Source organism: Hyla sarda, chromosome 13, assembly GCF_029499605.1.
Source record: "Hyla sarda isolate aHylSar1 chromosome 13, aHylSar1.hap1, whole genome shotgun sequence".
NCBI lineage: Eukaryota > Metazoa > Chordata > Amphibia > Anura > Hylidae > Hyla > Hyla sarda.
Window position 1 is genome coordinate 23,605,374 of NC_079201.1, and position 17,398 is coordinate 23,622,771.

Here is a 17,398-nt window from a genome sequence, read left to right on the forward strand (position 1 = left end):
ATTAAGTACTGAAAGGATTGAGATTTTTAAATAGAAGTAATTTAAAAATCTGTTTAATTTTCTTTCACCAGTTCATTTTAAAAAAAAAGTAGTTTTCCACCGGAGTACCCCTTTAACCCCTTAATGACGCAGGACGTATATTTACGTCCTGCGCCGGCTCCCGCGATATGAAGCGGGATCGCGCCGTGATCCCGCATCATATCGCGTCGGTCCCGGCACTCCTCAACGGCCGGGACCCGCGGCTAATACCACACATCGCCGATCGTGGCGATGTGCAGTATTAACCCTTTAGAAGCGGCGGTCAAAGCTGACCGCCGCTTCTATTGTGAAAGTGACCCGGCTGCTCAGTCGTGCTGTTCGGGACCGCCGCGGTGAAATCGCGGTGTCCCGAACAGCTTACAGGACACCGGGAGGGCCCTTACCTGCCTCCTCGGTGTCCGATCGGCGAATGACTGCTCCGTGCCTGAGATCCAGGCAGGAGCAGTCAAGCGCCGATAACACTGATCACAGGCGTGTTAATACACGCCAGTGATCTGTGCATGAGATCAGTGTGTGCAGTGTTATAGGTCTCTATGGGACCTTTAATACTGCAAAAAAAAAAGTTAAAAAAAAGTGTTAATAAAGGTCATTTAACCCCTTCCCTAATAAAAGTTTGAATCACCCCCCTCTTCCCATAAAAAAAATAAAACTGTGTAAAAAAAATAAATAAATAAACATATGTGGTATCGCCGCGTGCGTAAATGTCCGAACTATAAAAAGATATCATTAATTAAACCGCACTGTCAATGTCGTACGCGCAAAAAAATTCCAAAGTCCAAAAAAATGTCAAAAGAACAGAAAAAATATAGGTGTTCAGGGTAGTTCATAAAAATTAACTTTTATTTGGATCATTAAAAAATCACCCAGGTGGTACAATATAATAGTGGTATGATATGCTGCTAATTTTGGTAACTCATAGTTACTAATTAGCTGTGGCACAGTTTGAGCGTCTCCTCCGATTCTGGAAGGTTATTGCTCCTGATGGTCTACATCTATTCAATTTTTAATGGTGTTGGAATCAAACATGTTTTTGGGTGATTTTTTAATGATCCAAATAAAAGTTAATTTTTATGCACTACCCTGAACACCTATATTTTTTCTGTTCTTTTGACATATTTGAATGCTGGGTGGAATTACGCTTAAGCGTGGTCTGACGTGGGACCTAACATATTTACGTCTAGTTGAAAAAGTCCAAAAAAAAGCGCATTTTTGGTCACTTTTTTATACCATTAAATAATGAATAAAAAGTGATCAAAAAGTCAGATCAAAACAAAAATCATTCCAATAAAAACTTCAGATCACGGCGCAAAAAATTAGTCCTCATACCGCCCTGTACGTGGAAAAATAAAAAAGTTATAGGGGTCAGAAGATGACATTTTTAAACGTATACATTTTCCTGCATGTAGTTATGATTTTTTCCAGAAGTGCGACAAAATCAAACCTATATAAGTAGGGTATCATTTTAACCGTATGGACCTACAGAATAATGATAAGGTGTAATTTTTACCGAAATATGCACTGCGTAGAAACGGAAGCCCCCAAAAGTTACAAAATGGCGTTTTTTCTTCGATTTTGTCGCACAATGATTTTTTTTTCCATTTCGCCGTGCATTTTTGGGTAAAATGACTAATGTCACTGCAAAGTAGAATTGGCGAAGCAAAAAATAAGCCATAATATGGATTTTTAGGTGGAAAATTGAAAGGGTTATGATTTTTAAAAGGTAAGGAGGAAAAAACGAAAGTGCAAAAACTGAAAAACCCTGAGTCCTTAAGGGGTTAAAGGAGCATCACATGCTTGAAAAAATCTTATTTTTCAAGAATTTTGAAAGGGTGGCAATCATTTTGTCCAGCCCATCTTTGGAGTTTGGTACATTATGTACAATTTGCTTTTTTTCCTCCTTTTTTTGGTTTAGTTCCAATACACACAAAGGGAATAAACGTGTGTAGCAAAACATGTGTTACTGCAATCCTTTTCTGTGAGAAATACATCATTTTCTAGAAAAATTTCAGGGGTGCCAACATTTACAGCCATGACTGTATGACATGGGTCGGGAAGGGGTTAATGTACAACTATTTTGCCAGGTGAATTAAAGTCCATGTCACGCTTTGCTACAATAATATATATATTTGCTTGCTAAATGCAAAGTCCATGTCATGCTTTGTTACTAACCATATTTGTTTGCCGGAGGTAGGAGGTGACTACACCCTATATATAAGTCCATAAAGAAGCTTCTCAATATTCATAAATTTATATAATTACCTGCTGCTGAAGAAAGAACCTAATGGGATCCTGAGATGCGTCCAGCCACATTTTATGACTACACTACCTGACTAGCACCACCGTTTTCTGCATATATTGTTTCTTTATATAGTAACTTTTACCTTATGTGACCTGTCAATCAAAGTCCTCCGTGCCAGACTTTCACAAGGACGCAATTACTATCTCCTATCCCCGTAAACTTCCATCTCCGCCGCACATCATCGAATCTTAAGCTCTATCAGGATAACTAGCGTATATCTCAAGTGCGGGCCCGCATGCTCAGCTGGCTTGAGTGGTGAGCCGTCACCTCCATGCAGCACAAAAACTTGGTAAAGACCAACTTGCCACTTATGCCAAGTGGCAGTGTCTGGAGTGATATGCCGGAGAGGTGAGAGGTGCAGTGCACCACTATATTTTTTGCATCACAATTAGATTTGACTTATTATCACTGCAAAGTCAGACAGGTGTATATCAATAACAATACTCTTGTATTTGTCCAAAGAACTACACAAACCTACTAATACAGGAACTATAAATCACAGGAGGTCTTATATTAAAGGGGTACTCCACTAGCCAGTGTTCCAAACGCTGTTTTTGCGATGCCAGGGTCAGCCACGCCCCTCTTGACATCAAGGCCACGCCCCATCAATGCACGCCCCCTCCTTTAGACTTGCATTGAGGGGGCCCTGTGGCACACCAAAGGAAGGTTTATGCTATCCGATATTATTTCAATAAATTGTGTAATTATTTAATACCAACACACCCTTGATTCCATATAACTTTTGAGTGCCATACAATTTTACAATTAAGAAATTGTTGTATGGCAGTATTGTGTTGGCACTTATATTATCTGCACAACAGCCTGTTGCCAATGCATTTTTCCACTTAGGGCATTCTACTTGCCTTAAGTCATGAGACAGCTCATTTTTTGCGCTTTATTGGATATACAATAAGACACTTATAGTACTAACTTTCACTTTCAGGACTACAGAATTCTTATGCACTAATGAACGAATAAAACTACATTCAGCTCTTCGACATAGACAATAAATTCCATGTCTTCACAACAGACACCCACCCAGAAACCTCTTGCAATATACAAGAATTTCAAAGATCTTTTTTCGACATTGAGGAATCTATTCTTAGCATTTGTATTTTACAATGATCTAATAATAACCATAAACCTACTTCATCTGCAGCCTGGCCTCATATAAACAGCAGTGAATTGTAAGTAATTATTACACATGCCTCGGGCAGGTACATTCAGTCACACTGCTCAGACTATGACCTCGACAATAACAAGCTATAATTCTGCATTAATAGTGTATTCACATGTACAGTATACTGCACAGATTTGATGCTCAGGATTTAAAGCTGCAGATTTTATGCTTCAGAGTTCACTGTACTGAAGGACTGAACACAGCTTCAAATCTGTAGATTCAAATATGCAGAGGATACTGTACTTGAGAAAAGACCCTAAACATTTACAGCTCATTCTATGTGTTACAATAAAACATGGGCTTATAGACCCCCAAATGGCTGTAACACATCGATGTCAATATCAGTGTCAACTAGTCTATTCTGCCATTGAGAAGTTGTGTGGGACCCTTGCATTATTTGAAGTCATATTAGTTGACACATTTTCCAGTAATATATACAAAGAACAATACTTTGTCAAATTAAGATTGGTCTTCCCTAAAAAAAAATTTTTAGGGTTGCCAATGTGGAGATGCTTTAACCCCTTAAGGACGCATGACGTAAATGTACGTCCTGGTGCGGTGGTACTTAACGCACCAGGACGTACATTTACGTCCTGTGCATAACCGCGGGCATCGGAGCGATGCCCGTGTCATGCGCGGCTGATCCCGGGTGCTGATCGCAGCCAGGGACCCACCGGCAATGGCCAACGCCCGCGACCTCGCGGGCGTCCGCCATTAACCCCTCAGGTGCCGGGATCAATACAGATTCCGGCATCTGCGGCAGTGCGCGATTTGAATGAATGATCGGATCGCCCGCAGCGCTGCTGCGGGGATCCGATCATTCAGAACGCCGCACGGAGGTCCCCTCACCTTCCTCCGTCCGGCTCCCGGCGTCTCCTGCTCTGGTCTGTGATCGAGCAGACCAGAGCAGAAGATAGCCGATAACAATGATCTGTTCTTTGTCCTATCCATAGAACAGATCAGTATTAGCAATCCTGGTATTGCTATGAATAGTCCCCTAGACTATTCAAGTGTAAAAAAAAATAAAAAATAAAAGTAAAAGTAAAAAAAAGGGAAAAATCCCCTCCCCCAATAAAAAAGTAAAACGTCCGTTTTTTCCTATTTTACCCCCCAAAAAGCGCAAAATTTTTTTTTTATAGACATATTTGGTATCGCCGCGTGCGTAAATGTCCGAACTATTAAACTAAAATGTTAATGATCCCGTGCGGTGAATGGCGTGAACGAAAAAAAAAAGTCAAAAATTCCTACTTTTTTAATACATTTTATTAAAAAAAATTATAAAAAAATTATTAAAAGTTTTTTATATGCAAATGCGGTATCAAAAAAAAGTACAGTTCATGGCGCAAAAAATGAGCCCCCATACCGCCGCTTATACGGAAAAATAAAAAAGTTAGAGGTCATCAAAATAAAGGGATTATAAATGTACTAATTTGGTTAAAAAGTTTGTGATTTTTTTTAAGCACAACAATAGAAAAGTATGTAATTATGGGTATCATTTTAATCGTATTGACCCTCAGAATAAAGAACACATGTCATTTTTACCATAAATTGTACGCTGTGAAAACGAAACCTTCCAAAATTAGCAAAATTGCGTTTTTCGTTTTAATTTCCCCACAAAAATAGTGTTTTTTGGTTGCGCAATACATTTTATTATATAATGAGTTATGTCATTACAAAGGACAACTGGTCGCGCAAAAAACAAGCCCTCATACTAGTCTGTGGATGAAAATATAAAAGAGTTATGATTTTGAGAAGGCGAGGAGGAAAAAATGAAAACGTAAAAATTTAATTGTCTGAGTCCTTAAGGCCAAAATGGGCTGAGTCCTTAAGGGGTTAAAATTATTAAAGGGGTACTCCTGTGGAAAACTTTTTTTTCTTTTAAATCAACTGGTGCAAGAAAGTTAAACAGATTTGTAATTTACTTCTATTAAAAAATCTTGATCCTTCCAGTACTTTTTAAGGGCTACAGAGGAAATGCTTATCTTTTTAGATTTTTCTGATGTCATGACCACATTGCTCTCTGCTGTCCATTTTAGGAACTGTCAAGAGCAGGAGAAAATCCCCATAGCAAACATATGCTGCCCTTTAACCCCTTAACGACGCAGGACGTATATTTACGTCCTGCACCTGCTCACGCGATATGAAGCGGGGTGGCGCTGCGACCCCGCATCACATTGTGTCGGTCCCGGCGCTCATCAACGGCCGGGACCTGCGACTAATACCACACATCGCCGATCGCGGCAATGTGCGGTATTAACCCTTTAGAAGCAGCGGTCAAAGCTGACTGCCGCTTCTAAAGTGAAACTATCCCGGCTAGTCAGTCGGGCTGTTCGGGACCGCCGCGGTGAAATCGCGGCGTCCCAAACAGCTTACAGGACACCGGGAGGGCCCTTTCCTGCCTCCTCGGTGTCTGATTAACGAATGACTGCTCTGTGCCTGAGATCAAGGCAGGAGCAGTCAAGCGCCGATATCACTGATCACAGGCGTGTTAATACACGCCAGTGATCTGTGTAAGAGATCAGTGTGTGCAGTGTTATAGGTCCCTTTGGGACCTATAACACTGCAAAAAAAAAAAAGTAAAAAAAAGTGTTAATAAAGGTCATTTAACCCCTTCCCTAATAAAAGTTTGAATCATAAAGTTTGAATCAAATAAAATTTGAATAAAAATAAACATGTGGTATCGCCGTGTGCGTAAATGTCCGAACTATAAAAATATATCGTTAATTAAACCGCACGGTCAATGGCGTACACGTAAAAAAAAGTCCAAAAAAGCGTATTTTGGTCACTTTTTATACCATTAAAAAATGAATAAAAAGTGATCAAAAAGTCTGATTCAAACAAAAATCAGACCGATAAAAACTTCAGATCACGGCGCAAAAAATTAGTCCTCATACCGCCATCTACGTGGAAACATAAAAAAGTTATAGGGGTCAGAAGATGACATTTTTAAACGTATAAATTTTCCTGCATGTAGTTATGATTTTTTCCAGAAGTACGACAAAATCAAACCTATATAAGTAGGGTATCATTTTAACCGTATGGACCTACAGATTAATGATAAGGTGTCATTTTTACCGAAATATGCACTGCGTAGAAACGGAAGCCCCCAAAAGTTACAAAATGGCGTTTTTTCTTCGATTTTGTCGCACAATGATTTTTTTTTCCATTTCGCCGTGAATTTTTGGGTAAAATTACTAATGTCACTGCAAAGTAGAATTGGTGAGGCAAAAAATAAGCCATTATATGGATTTTTAGGTGGAAAATTGAAAGGGTTATGATTTTTAAAAGGTAAGGAGGAAAAAACGAAAGTGCAAAAAATGAAAAACCCTGAGTCCTTAAAGGGGTACTCCGGTGCTTACTCATCTTATCCCCTATCCAAAGGATAGGGGATAATATGCTGATCGCGGGAGTCCCGCAGCTGGGGACACCCGTGATCATGCACGCAGCCCCCCGTTTGTAATCAGTCCCCGGAGCGTGTTCGCTCCGGGACTGATTACCGGCGACCGCAGGGTCGGCGGCGTGTGACGTCACGTCCCCGCCCCCGTGTGACGTCACGCTCCGCCCCTCAATGCAAGCCTATGGGAGGGGGCGTGATAGCTACAAGGTACTGGAAACATTCCTCAGAGATTTTGATCCATACGGACATGATCACATCACACAGTTGCTGCAGATTTGTCTGCTGCACATCTATGATGTGAATCTCCCATTCCACCATATTCCAAAGGTGATCATTTGATTAAGATCACCTGACATGGAGCATTACCCTGCCTGAAGTAGTCATCAGCTTCTCTAGTCCGTTTGCTCTAAGGTTCAAAGTTTTGAACATTCAGAGATGGCATTTTGCATACCAAGGTTGCAATGAGCCATTAAATGAGTTACTGTTGCCTATCTGCTATCTCGAACCAGTCTGTCCTTTCTCTTCTGACATCAACAAGACATTATCGTCCATACAACTACCGCTCACTGCATAATTTCTCTTTTTAAAACCATTCTTTGTAAACCCTAGAGATGGTTGTGTGTAAAAGTCCCAGTAACTCAGTCAATTCTGAAATACTCAAACTAGCCCACCTGGAACCAACAACAATGTTGTTCAGTCACTTAAAAGTTCTTTCTTCACCATTCTGATGCTCGGTTTGAACTTTCGCAAGTTGTCTTGACCATGTCTACATGCCTTAATGCACTGAGTTGCTGTAATGTGATTGGTTGTTATGATGTTTGTGTTAAAAAGCAATTGAACAGATATACCTAATAAAGTGGCTATTGATTGTATATGATTGTTTTGCTGTTGATTCACAAAATTTCCAAAAAGTAAGAGAATAATGTGATTATTATTTTCACTGTTGTTCTCCCTCGAATAGTTACAGCGGGTGGGCAAAGGACTGTAACACTATAGTAGCTGATAATAGGACAAATTTGCTATATGGATTGTAAAACTCAAATTGTATGTAAAATTTACCTTGAACAAATGGTACGAAGATTCCCCACTTACCATTTGCCATAAATAATACTTCTTCTTTGGGTCTACACAGGCACCAGGGCTTAGATGCCATTGCAACCTCCGCATTCCATGGCCTTATAAACTCCCTTAAAAGGGGTACTCCGCTGAAATTTTTTTTTTTTAACTTGTGCCAGAAAATTAAACAGATTTGTAAATTACCTCTATTTAATCCTTCCAGTACTTTTCAGCTGCCGTATACTACAGAAGAAGTTCTTATCTTTTTGAATTTCCTTTCTGTCACACCACATTGCTCTCTGCTGACACCTCTGTCCATGTCACGAACTTTCCTGAGCAGGATAGGTTTGCTATGGGGATTTGCTCCTACTCCGAACAGTTCCTAAAATAGACAGAGGTGACAATAAAATGAGACAACTTTGGACTTTCACCGTACGGGATAATACATTTTTTTAACGCTTTTTGGGATAAAATGGGAAAAAGGGGCCAATTAACCCCTTTCCAACCCATGACATACATGTATGTCATGGGTCGGGTGGGCGGACATGACGGGGCCCGCATCATGACCAGGAGATGTCTGCTGCCATCAGCAGCTAACATCTGCCGGTTATGACAGACATCGGAGATCTATACAGATCAGAGCATTTAAACATTAAATGCCGCTATTCCCTGGTGTCTAGTGGTCCCGAGGGTTGCTAGGGAAGCCCGAGGCCTTACCGAGTCCTCGGTGTCTTCCCTGGCTGTGTTATTGCTTAGGGTTCCCTTTGCAGCCTTTAGCAATAGCATTACATTGATCTATGTAAGCCATCTGATGATGGCTTATGATAGGCCCCTAAGGGGGGCCAAAAGATTTGTATAAAAAAAAAAAAAAAGTACATTTTTTTTTTTAATATAAAAAAATCCCTCCCCTAATAAAAATTCAAATCACCCCCTTTTCCCAATTCTTAAATAAAACACTGTACAAACAAAAACAAAAAATACACATATTTGGTATCGCCGCATGCGTAATTGTCCAACTATTAAATTATTATGTTTCTGATCCTTCATCCAAATGCCAAAATTGCCCTTCACCTTCTCACACATTCCTTACATCCCAAAAAAATTTAAATAAAAAGTGATCAGAAAGCCAGAACTACACGAAAGTGGTACCGTTAAAAACTACAGCTCATGGTGCAAAAAAAAACGTGTTCTGAACTCCAAGAAAATTATTGCCATACATAATTGTACAATTCCATATTTTTTTCAATTTTGCCCTACATATAATTTTTTTCTGGCTTTGTAATACATTGTATAATAAAAAAAAGAAAAAAAAAGTGAATAGTTCGAAAGTACAACTTGCTATGCAGAAAATAAGCCCAAATATAACGTTGTCAGTCGGAAAAAAAAGTTATGGGTCTGAGGAAAAAAACATGAGCCAGAAAATAAAATTAGCTGGGTCATGAAAGGGTTAAACTTTTATTGAGAGAAGGGCTTTTAAAAAAAAAAAATTTTTTTACCTACTTTTATAGTACCCAAAGGGGACTATTTATAGCAATCTTTAGATTGCATATACTGAACAGTGCTATGCATAGGCATAGCACTGATCAGTATTATCGGCGATCTTCTTTTCTGATCTGATCTGCTTGATGTCAGACCAGAGAAGAAGACCCCGAGATAACGGCCGGAGCAGGTAAGGGGACCACTGGCCATCATGTTTGATGATCGGATCTCCGCCGCAGTGCCACAGGCGATCCGATCATCCAAACGCTCACATTGCCACAGATGCTTTGATCTGTATTGATCACGACATCTGAGGGGTTAATTGCGGACATCAGCTTGATTGCTGATGCCCACCATTACAGGTGGGTCCTGGCTGCTGATAGCAGCCAGGACTTGCCGTGCATGATGGGAGCACCGGTCCGATGCTCGCATCATGTACAGGACATAAATGTACATCCTAGTACGTTTAGTACCAATGCATCAGGACGTACATTTAGGTCCATTGTCCTAAGAGGTTAAGACTTCACACCATTTCCAGGTGGAACAATGAAAGAAGAACTATGGGAATGCTAAGGGTAGTTAGACATAATGTTATTCATGGTCTGGATCACAATGGTAGCTGTTGTCCCTGTGTGTGTTTTTGTTTGTCATAGCTGATGGTAACTTGAGTGCTCTTGATGGTTGTTTGAGCAAAGAGAGCCAGACATACTGGCCCTGATCTACTAGTGTAAACCTGACCTGCTTTTGTTGGGTTGTGCTTCACAATTTTCTTAACCCCTTAACAAAGAAGGACGTAAAGGTACGTCCTGGTGAGGTGGTACTTAACGCACCAGGATGTACATTTACGTTCTATGCATAAACGCGAGCATCGTAGCGATGCTCGCGTCATGCGCGGCAGGTCTCGGCTGATAGCTGATAGCAGCCAGGGACCCGCCCGTAATGGCAGACAACCGCCATCTCACGGATGTCCGCCATTAACCCCTCAGATGCCGTGATCAATACAGATCACAACATCTGCAGCATCGCGGTCACTAAAATGGATGATCGGATCGCCCGCAGTGCTGCCGCGGCGATCCGATCATTCAGCATGGCCGCCGGAGGTCCCCTCACCTTGCTCCGGCCGTCTCCCGGGGTCTTCTGCTCTGGTCTGCGATCGAGCAGACCAGAGCAGAAGATGACCGATAACGCTGATCAGTGCTATGTCCTATACATAGCACTGAACAGTATTAGCAATCGAATGATTGCTATAAATAGTTCCCTATGGGGACTATTAAAGTGTAAAAATAAAAGTAAAAAATATGTGAAAAACCCCCTCCCCCAATAAAAACGTTAATTGTCCCATTTTCCCTATTTCACCCCCAAAAAGTGTAAAATGGTGAATTATACTCACCGATAATTCCTTTTCTGGAAGTCTCCATGACAGCACCCATGAGATTATCTCCTCCTCCTGATTGGGACAGGAAAAAACACTGAGAGGTTAAATTCCCCACCCCTTCCTGTCCACACCAGTGTATTTATAAAGGACACCGAAGGTCCACCGAAGTGCACCAAAAAACACTATAGTAAAAAACCAAAGGGTGCTGTCGTGGAGACTTCCAGAAAAGGAATTATCGGTGAGTATAATTCACCATTTCCCCCCATGTCTCCATGACAGCACCCATGAGAAATACCAAAGAATTTACTTAGGGTGGGACTACAGCACTGAGAACTTTACGTCCAAAGGCCATATCCTCAGAAGACAAAATGTGAACTCTATAATGTCTGGAAAAGGTATGAAATTTTTTCCAAGTGGCAGCTTTGCAAATCTGTTCTACAGAAGCTCCAGCTCTCTCTGCCCATGATGAGGAAATTGCCCTAGTAGAATGGGCCTTAAATTGTCTAGGAGGGGCTTTTCCTCTGGTCACATAAGCCTCTGAAATTGCGGTCTTAATCCATCTGGCTATAGAACTCCTAGAGGCTTTCTCTCCTCTATTAGGGCCAGCAAACTGAATAAACAGATTGTCATCCTTCCTCCACTTACTAGTTCTTTTAATGTAGATGAGGACAGCTCTTCTAACATCCAAAAGACTATATGATTTTTCTAAGACATTTTTTGGATCTGAACAGAAGGATGGAACCACAATATCCTGTGATCTATGAAAGGTAGAGACAACTTTAGGGAGGAAGTTAGGATCAAGCTTAAAAATTATTTTGTCATCCAAAATTCTGATAAAAGGCTCTCGGATAGAAAGAGCCTGAATTTCACCTACTCTCCCAGCTGTAGTGATGGAGATTAAAAATATAGTTTTGAGAGTCAAAAATTTTTCAGAAATAGAATCCAGAGGCTCAAAGGGATCCAAAGGAACAGCCGCTAGAACTGTATTTAAATTCCACTGAGGACAGATATTTAAAGTCTTAGGTCTGAGTCTGCTGGACGCTTTAATAAACCTTGAAATCCACATGTTCTCAGCCAATTTTATATGATAGAGAGCACTGAGAGCAGAAACCTTTACTTTGAGGGTACTAGGGGAAAGACCTAAATCAAATCCCTGCTGAAGGAAGTCTAGAATTTTAGGAATCACCGGAGTGTTGACAGAAAAAGAATTCCCACACCAAGAGATAAATTTCTTCCAGGTTTTAGTATAGATTCTAGAGGTAGTATCTTTATGGCTAGATAGAAGGGTATTTACTACCTTTTCAGAGAAACCTTCCTTCAGCAGAATGGACTTTTCAATTTCCATGCTGTCAAGCTGAGGTTTTTGATCTGACGATGAAAGGATTGTCCCTGGACAGCAGATCCTTTTGAAGAGGAAGGCAGATGGGATCCTCTACAGCCAGAGACTTTAACAGAGAGAACCAGCTCCTCTTTGGCCAGTATGGAGCTACTAGGATTAGAATGCAATGATAGTTCATTAACTTCTGAAGGACCCAGGATATTAGCGGCAGGGGAGGAAATGCGTATCCCATACTGAATGTCCAATTCTGAGCTAATGCATCCACTGCTAGCGGAGACTCCCTTGGATTTAGGGAATAGAATAGATCCACCTTGTGATTTCTCTTGGTTGCAAACAGATCTATTTGAGGAACCCCCGGTCTCTCCGTAATCATCCTGAATGCCCACGGAGCTAGAGACCATTCCCCTGGGTCTAATATGTCTCTGCTCAGGAAGTCCGCCTCCAAGTTCCAGACCCCTTTGAGATGGACTGCTGAGATAGAAAGCACCTTGTTTTCTGCCCAAGAAAATATTTGATGCAAAATTGACTGGAGAGCTGTGTACCTTGGACCTCCCTGATGCCTTATAAAGGCCACTGCAGTCATGTTGTCCGAGTAGATGAGGATATGGCGATTTTTGCACATCTCCTCTAACTCTTGGAGTGTCATCCATATTGCCAGTAGCTCTCTGAAGTTGGAAGATTTTCTTGCTGTCTGAGGATCCCATTTCCCTTGGACTACTCGAGACTCTGAGTGAGCACCACATCCTCCTGCACTGGTATCCGTTGTTATGAGTAACTGGTTTGACTGAAACCAACCTACTCCCTTCTTTAAATTCTTCTTGAACGTCCACGATCTTAGATGGGTTTTTACTTCAGTGGGAATTATTACTCTTCTGTCTAAAGCTTTCTGAGACTTGTCCCGAATGGCTAGGATCCACTTTTGTAGAGGCCTGGAGTGAAACTGAGCCCAAGCTACTGATTGGATGCATGATGTCATATGACCCAGAGTGGACATTGCTGTCCTGATTGTACAGGAATGGAGGCTTAGAAACCTGGAGATTAATGCCTGCAGTAATACCCTTTTTGAATCCGAAAGAAAGGAGGTCTGGATCCTTGAATCCAAAAGGGTACCTAGGAAATTTTTCCTCTGACTGGGAATAAGATCTGATTTGTCTAGATTTAGGATCCAACCCAACTTCTGGAGAACAAATATAGCTCACTGTAAATGAAGTTCCAGCTGAGGAACTGAGTCCGCCACTATCAGTATGTCGTCTAGATAAGGGATAATTAGAATAGACTCCTTCCTGAGAAGGGCAACCACCTCTGCTAAGACTTTGGTGAAAATTCGAGGTGCAGATGACAGACCGAATGGGAGACAGACAAACTGAAAGTGGCAGACCCCGGACCCCCACTGGATGGCAAATCTCAAATATTTTGGGGAATTTGAATGGATGGGAATGTGGTAATATGCATCGCGAAGATCGATAGTCACCATCACCGCCCCCTCCTTTATTAACTGAACTGCAGACTTCACAGTTTCCATCTTGAATTTTTTGTAAACCACAAATTTGTTCAGGGGTTTCAGGTTTATAATTGTACGGAACTTCCCGTTTGGTTTGGAAACCAAAAACAGGGAAGAATAATGACCTAGGCCCCTCTGAAGGAGAGGAACCTCCTGGATAGCACCCGAACACCCTTCTTTTTTTTTGGGGGGGGGGGGGGGGTTTACAATTTTTTTTATTGGGTTTTTCACAACATAAACATATTTATAACATAGAATTAAACAGTCATGACATCTCTTACATGGGGGGATCCGTCACATAATACAATATACATGCATATTACCAGGATATTATTGCAAGATTATGCGTATGCGACAATCAACCCTTCATAAGTAAGTTAGAACAACAAGGGACTATTGAGTCCAAGGTAGGACTAGAGTAACGATGGAAACACCCTTGAGAACCAATTTCTGGCTTTTTTGACTCGGCTGAGTAACAATATACCTTGGAGGGGGAGGTGATGACAACTCGATCCGGAGGCCCTGAGATATTATCTCCACTATCCAGGGATTGGGAATTAGTGACTCCCAAACCGGTGCAAAATGGGAAAGCCTTGCCCCCACTGGCCTGGCGTCATTGCTTAGGTTTGGAAGAGGACTGACCGGGGTTAGTAAAGATATTTCTACCCCTACCGCCCTTCCGGTAAGACCAACGTCCTGTTTTCCCTTTACCTCCTCTGAAGGAATGGTCTGATTGGGAAAAAAGACGAAAAGGAGACTTTTTAGGTTGGACCTTATCTAAGGGCAATCCTTTTTTATTGTCTGCTGCTTTTTCCAGAATAGAATCCAACTCTGGACCAAACAAACATTTTCCATGAAAAGAGTACACGCTCAGTGGTATTGGACAAAACAGCAGTACGAGAAGCAAGTTTTACCGATTCTGCAGAGGCATCTGATAAAAAATTAGATGCCATCTTAAGCAGAGGTAAGGATTCCAAAATCTGGTCCTTAGGGGTATCAGACTGGAGGTGGTATTCCAAATGGTCTAACCAAACTCCTAAAGTCCTGGCTACACAGGTAGAGGCTATACTAGGCCTTAACAGTGAGGAAGCAGCCTCCCAGGACCTTTTAAGCAAACTCTCTGCCTTTCTATCCATTGGATCTTTAAGTTGTGTAGCATCCTCGAAAGGCTGAGAGGTACGCTTTGCCACTTTAGCAACCGGGATATCTACTAATGGTATCATGTTCCAGGAAGTAGAGTCTGTAACATCAAAGGGATAACGCCTTTTTAAGACCCCTAGGAATAAAGGCATTCTTTTCTGGCTGAACCCATTCATCTTTAATAATTTTATGCAAATTTGTATGAACAGGGAAAGTACAGGGTTTCCTGTCTTCTAGGCCTCCAAAAAGGTCATCCTGCATAGACTTAGTCTCCTGAACTTCCTCTAAATTCAAGGTAGTACGGACAGACTTAATTAAGGATTCTATATCATCAGAATTAAACAAGAATTTTTTCAAAGAGGACTCTTCCTCTTCATGAGTATTTTCCACAAATTCTCCTTCTTCCAATTCTGGAGATACACTTTCTTCAGAATCCGAAAAAGACACCATTTTAGTCTTTTTTACAGCTGAGGCATTAACCGAAGTAGCAGGAGCCACAGGGGTAACAGGTGTAAAAGAGGCCAATGCAGAGTGTATCTCTGAATGAATCATGGATTTAATTTAGCAAATAACACATTTCTTTGGTTTAGATTTTTTCGGTTTAACCGAAGAACCTGAAGAATCCTTGTCTCCCTGCAAATACAAGGAAGAGAAGGATAAAACACCATGCAATGAAGATAGGCCAGGGCGAACCCATAGGCCCTCAGTACTCACGGATCCTGGGATCACTGGAGGATCTGGAACCTTTGCTGGTGAGCTCATGATGCAGCCTTGTATTTTCCAACACTGGAATCAGTTAGAGCAGCTTCCATCTGGGAGAGGGGCTTCTTATAGAAAAAAAGCCGGTCTCCAGATTCAAATTCCCCGCCCGAGCACGGCCGGAAGTGACGTCAGACACCAGCATCTCCGGCCGGAAGAGCCGGAAGAAAACAAACTAGAAGCGCTCGTGTGAAGAGAGAACTCCTCGCTGAAGGCAGAGACCGCTGAAGGAGACCGTACAGAGACTCGTACACTATACGGTACTCCCGCGGTATCCCTCCGCCTCCATGCTCCTGGAGCGGACCTACAGAGAGGACCGGACCAAGGGGATAAAAAGACAGGGGGTGTGCTATGCTCACACCACGAGTCTGCAAGGCCCCGGTAAGGACCTTAATTTCTTCATGCAGAAGAGTAAGAAACCCCCCTGCACCTCTCAGCTCCTTCCCTGACAGGGACGGGAAAAAACACTGGTGTGGACAGGAAGGGGTGGGGAATTTAACCTCTCAGTGTTTTTGCCTGTGCCAATCAGGAGGAGGAGATAATCTCATGGGTGCTGTCGTGGAGACGTGGGGGGGGGAAATATATTTTATATACATATTTGGTATCGCCGTGTGCGTAAATATCCCAACTATTAAGATAAAATGTTAATGATACCTTACGGTGAACGACGTGAACGTAAAAAAAAAAGTCCAAAATAGCTGCTTTTTTAAAACATTTTATTTAAAAAAAAATTTATAAAAAAATTATTAAAAGTGTTATATAAGCAAATATGGTATCAATAAAAAGTACAGATCACGGGGCAAAAAATGAGCCCTCATACAACCGCTTATATGGAAAAATGAAAAAGTTATAGGTCTTCAAAATAGGGGGATTTTAAACGTACTAATTTGGTTAAACAGTTTGCGATTTTTTTGTAAGCGCAACAGTAATAGAAAAGTATATTACCATTGGGTATCATTTTAATCGTATTGACCGAAAGAATAAAGAACACATAATTTTTACAGTAAATTGTACGGCATGAAAACGAAACCTTCCAAAATTTGCTAAATTGTGGTTTTCTTTTTAATTTCCACACACAAATAGTATTTTTTTTGGTTGCGTCATACATTTTATGGTAAAGTGAGTGATGGCATTACAACGGACAACTAGTCACGCAAAAAACAAGCCCTCATACTAATCTGTGGATGAAAATATAAAAGAGTTATGATTTTTTGAAGGCGAGGAGGAAAAAATGAAAAACTTAAAAATAAAATTGTCTGCGTCCTTAAGGCCCAAATGGGCTTTGTCCTTAAGGGGTTAGGCCAGTTTTATTTTAGCGTTTTCGTTTTTTCCTCCTCGCCTTCTAAAATCTATAACTCTTTCATATTTCCATCTACAGACCCATATAAGGGCTTGTTTTTTGGGTGACAATTGTACTTTATAATGAAACCTCTCATTTTACCATAAAATGTACGGCGACCCCCCCAAAAAAATTTTTAGGGCGGAAACTTAAATGAAAACCACAATTTTGCACATTTTGGAGGGTTTCGTTTTCACACTGTACCCTTTACAGTAGAAATGACATGTCATTTGAAATATATAAAACTTTTAGATAATTTGTAATAATTTTTTTTTTGGAACAAAATGTGACAAAAAAGCATTATTTTTGGACTTAAAATTTTTTTACGTTTACGCCGTTCACCGTACGGGATCATTAACACTATATTTTGATAGATCCGACATCTACGCATGAGGCGATACCAAATATGTTTATTTAAAAAAATGTTTACGCTTTTTGGGGGTAAAATGGGAAAAACTGACAATTTTCATTTTTATTGGGGGGGGGGGGGGATTT

The 17,398-nt window shown here is 41.0% G+C and overlaps 1 pseudogene; it reads right to left on the reverse strand.

Moving 5' to 3' along the window:
• The window catches only part of LOC130297581 (uncharacterized), a 438,873-nt pseudogene that overhangs the window by 154,561 nt on the left and 266,914 nt on the right, over nucleotides 1-17,398 (reverse strand).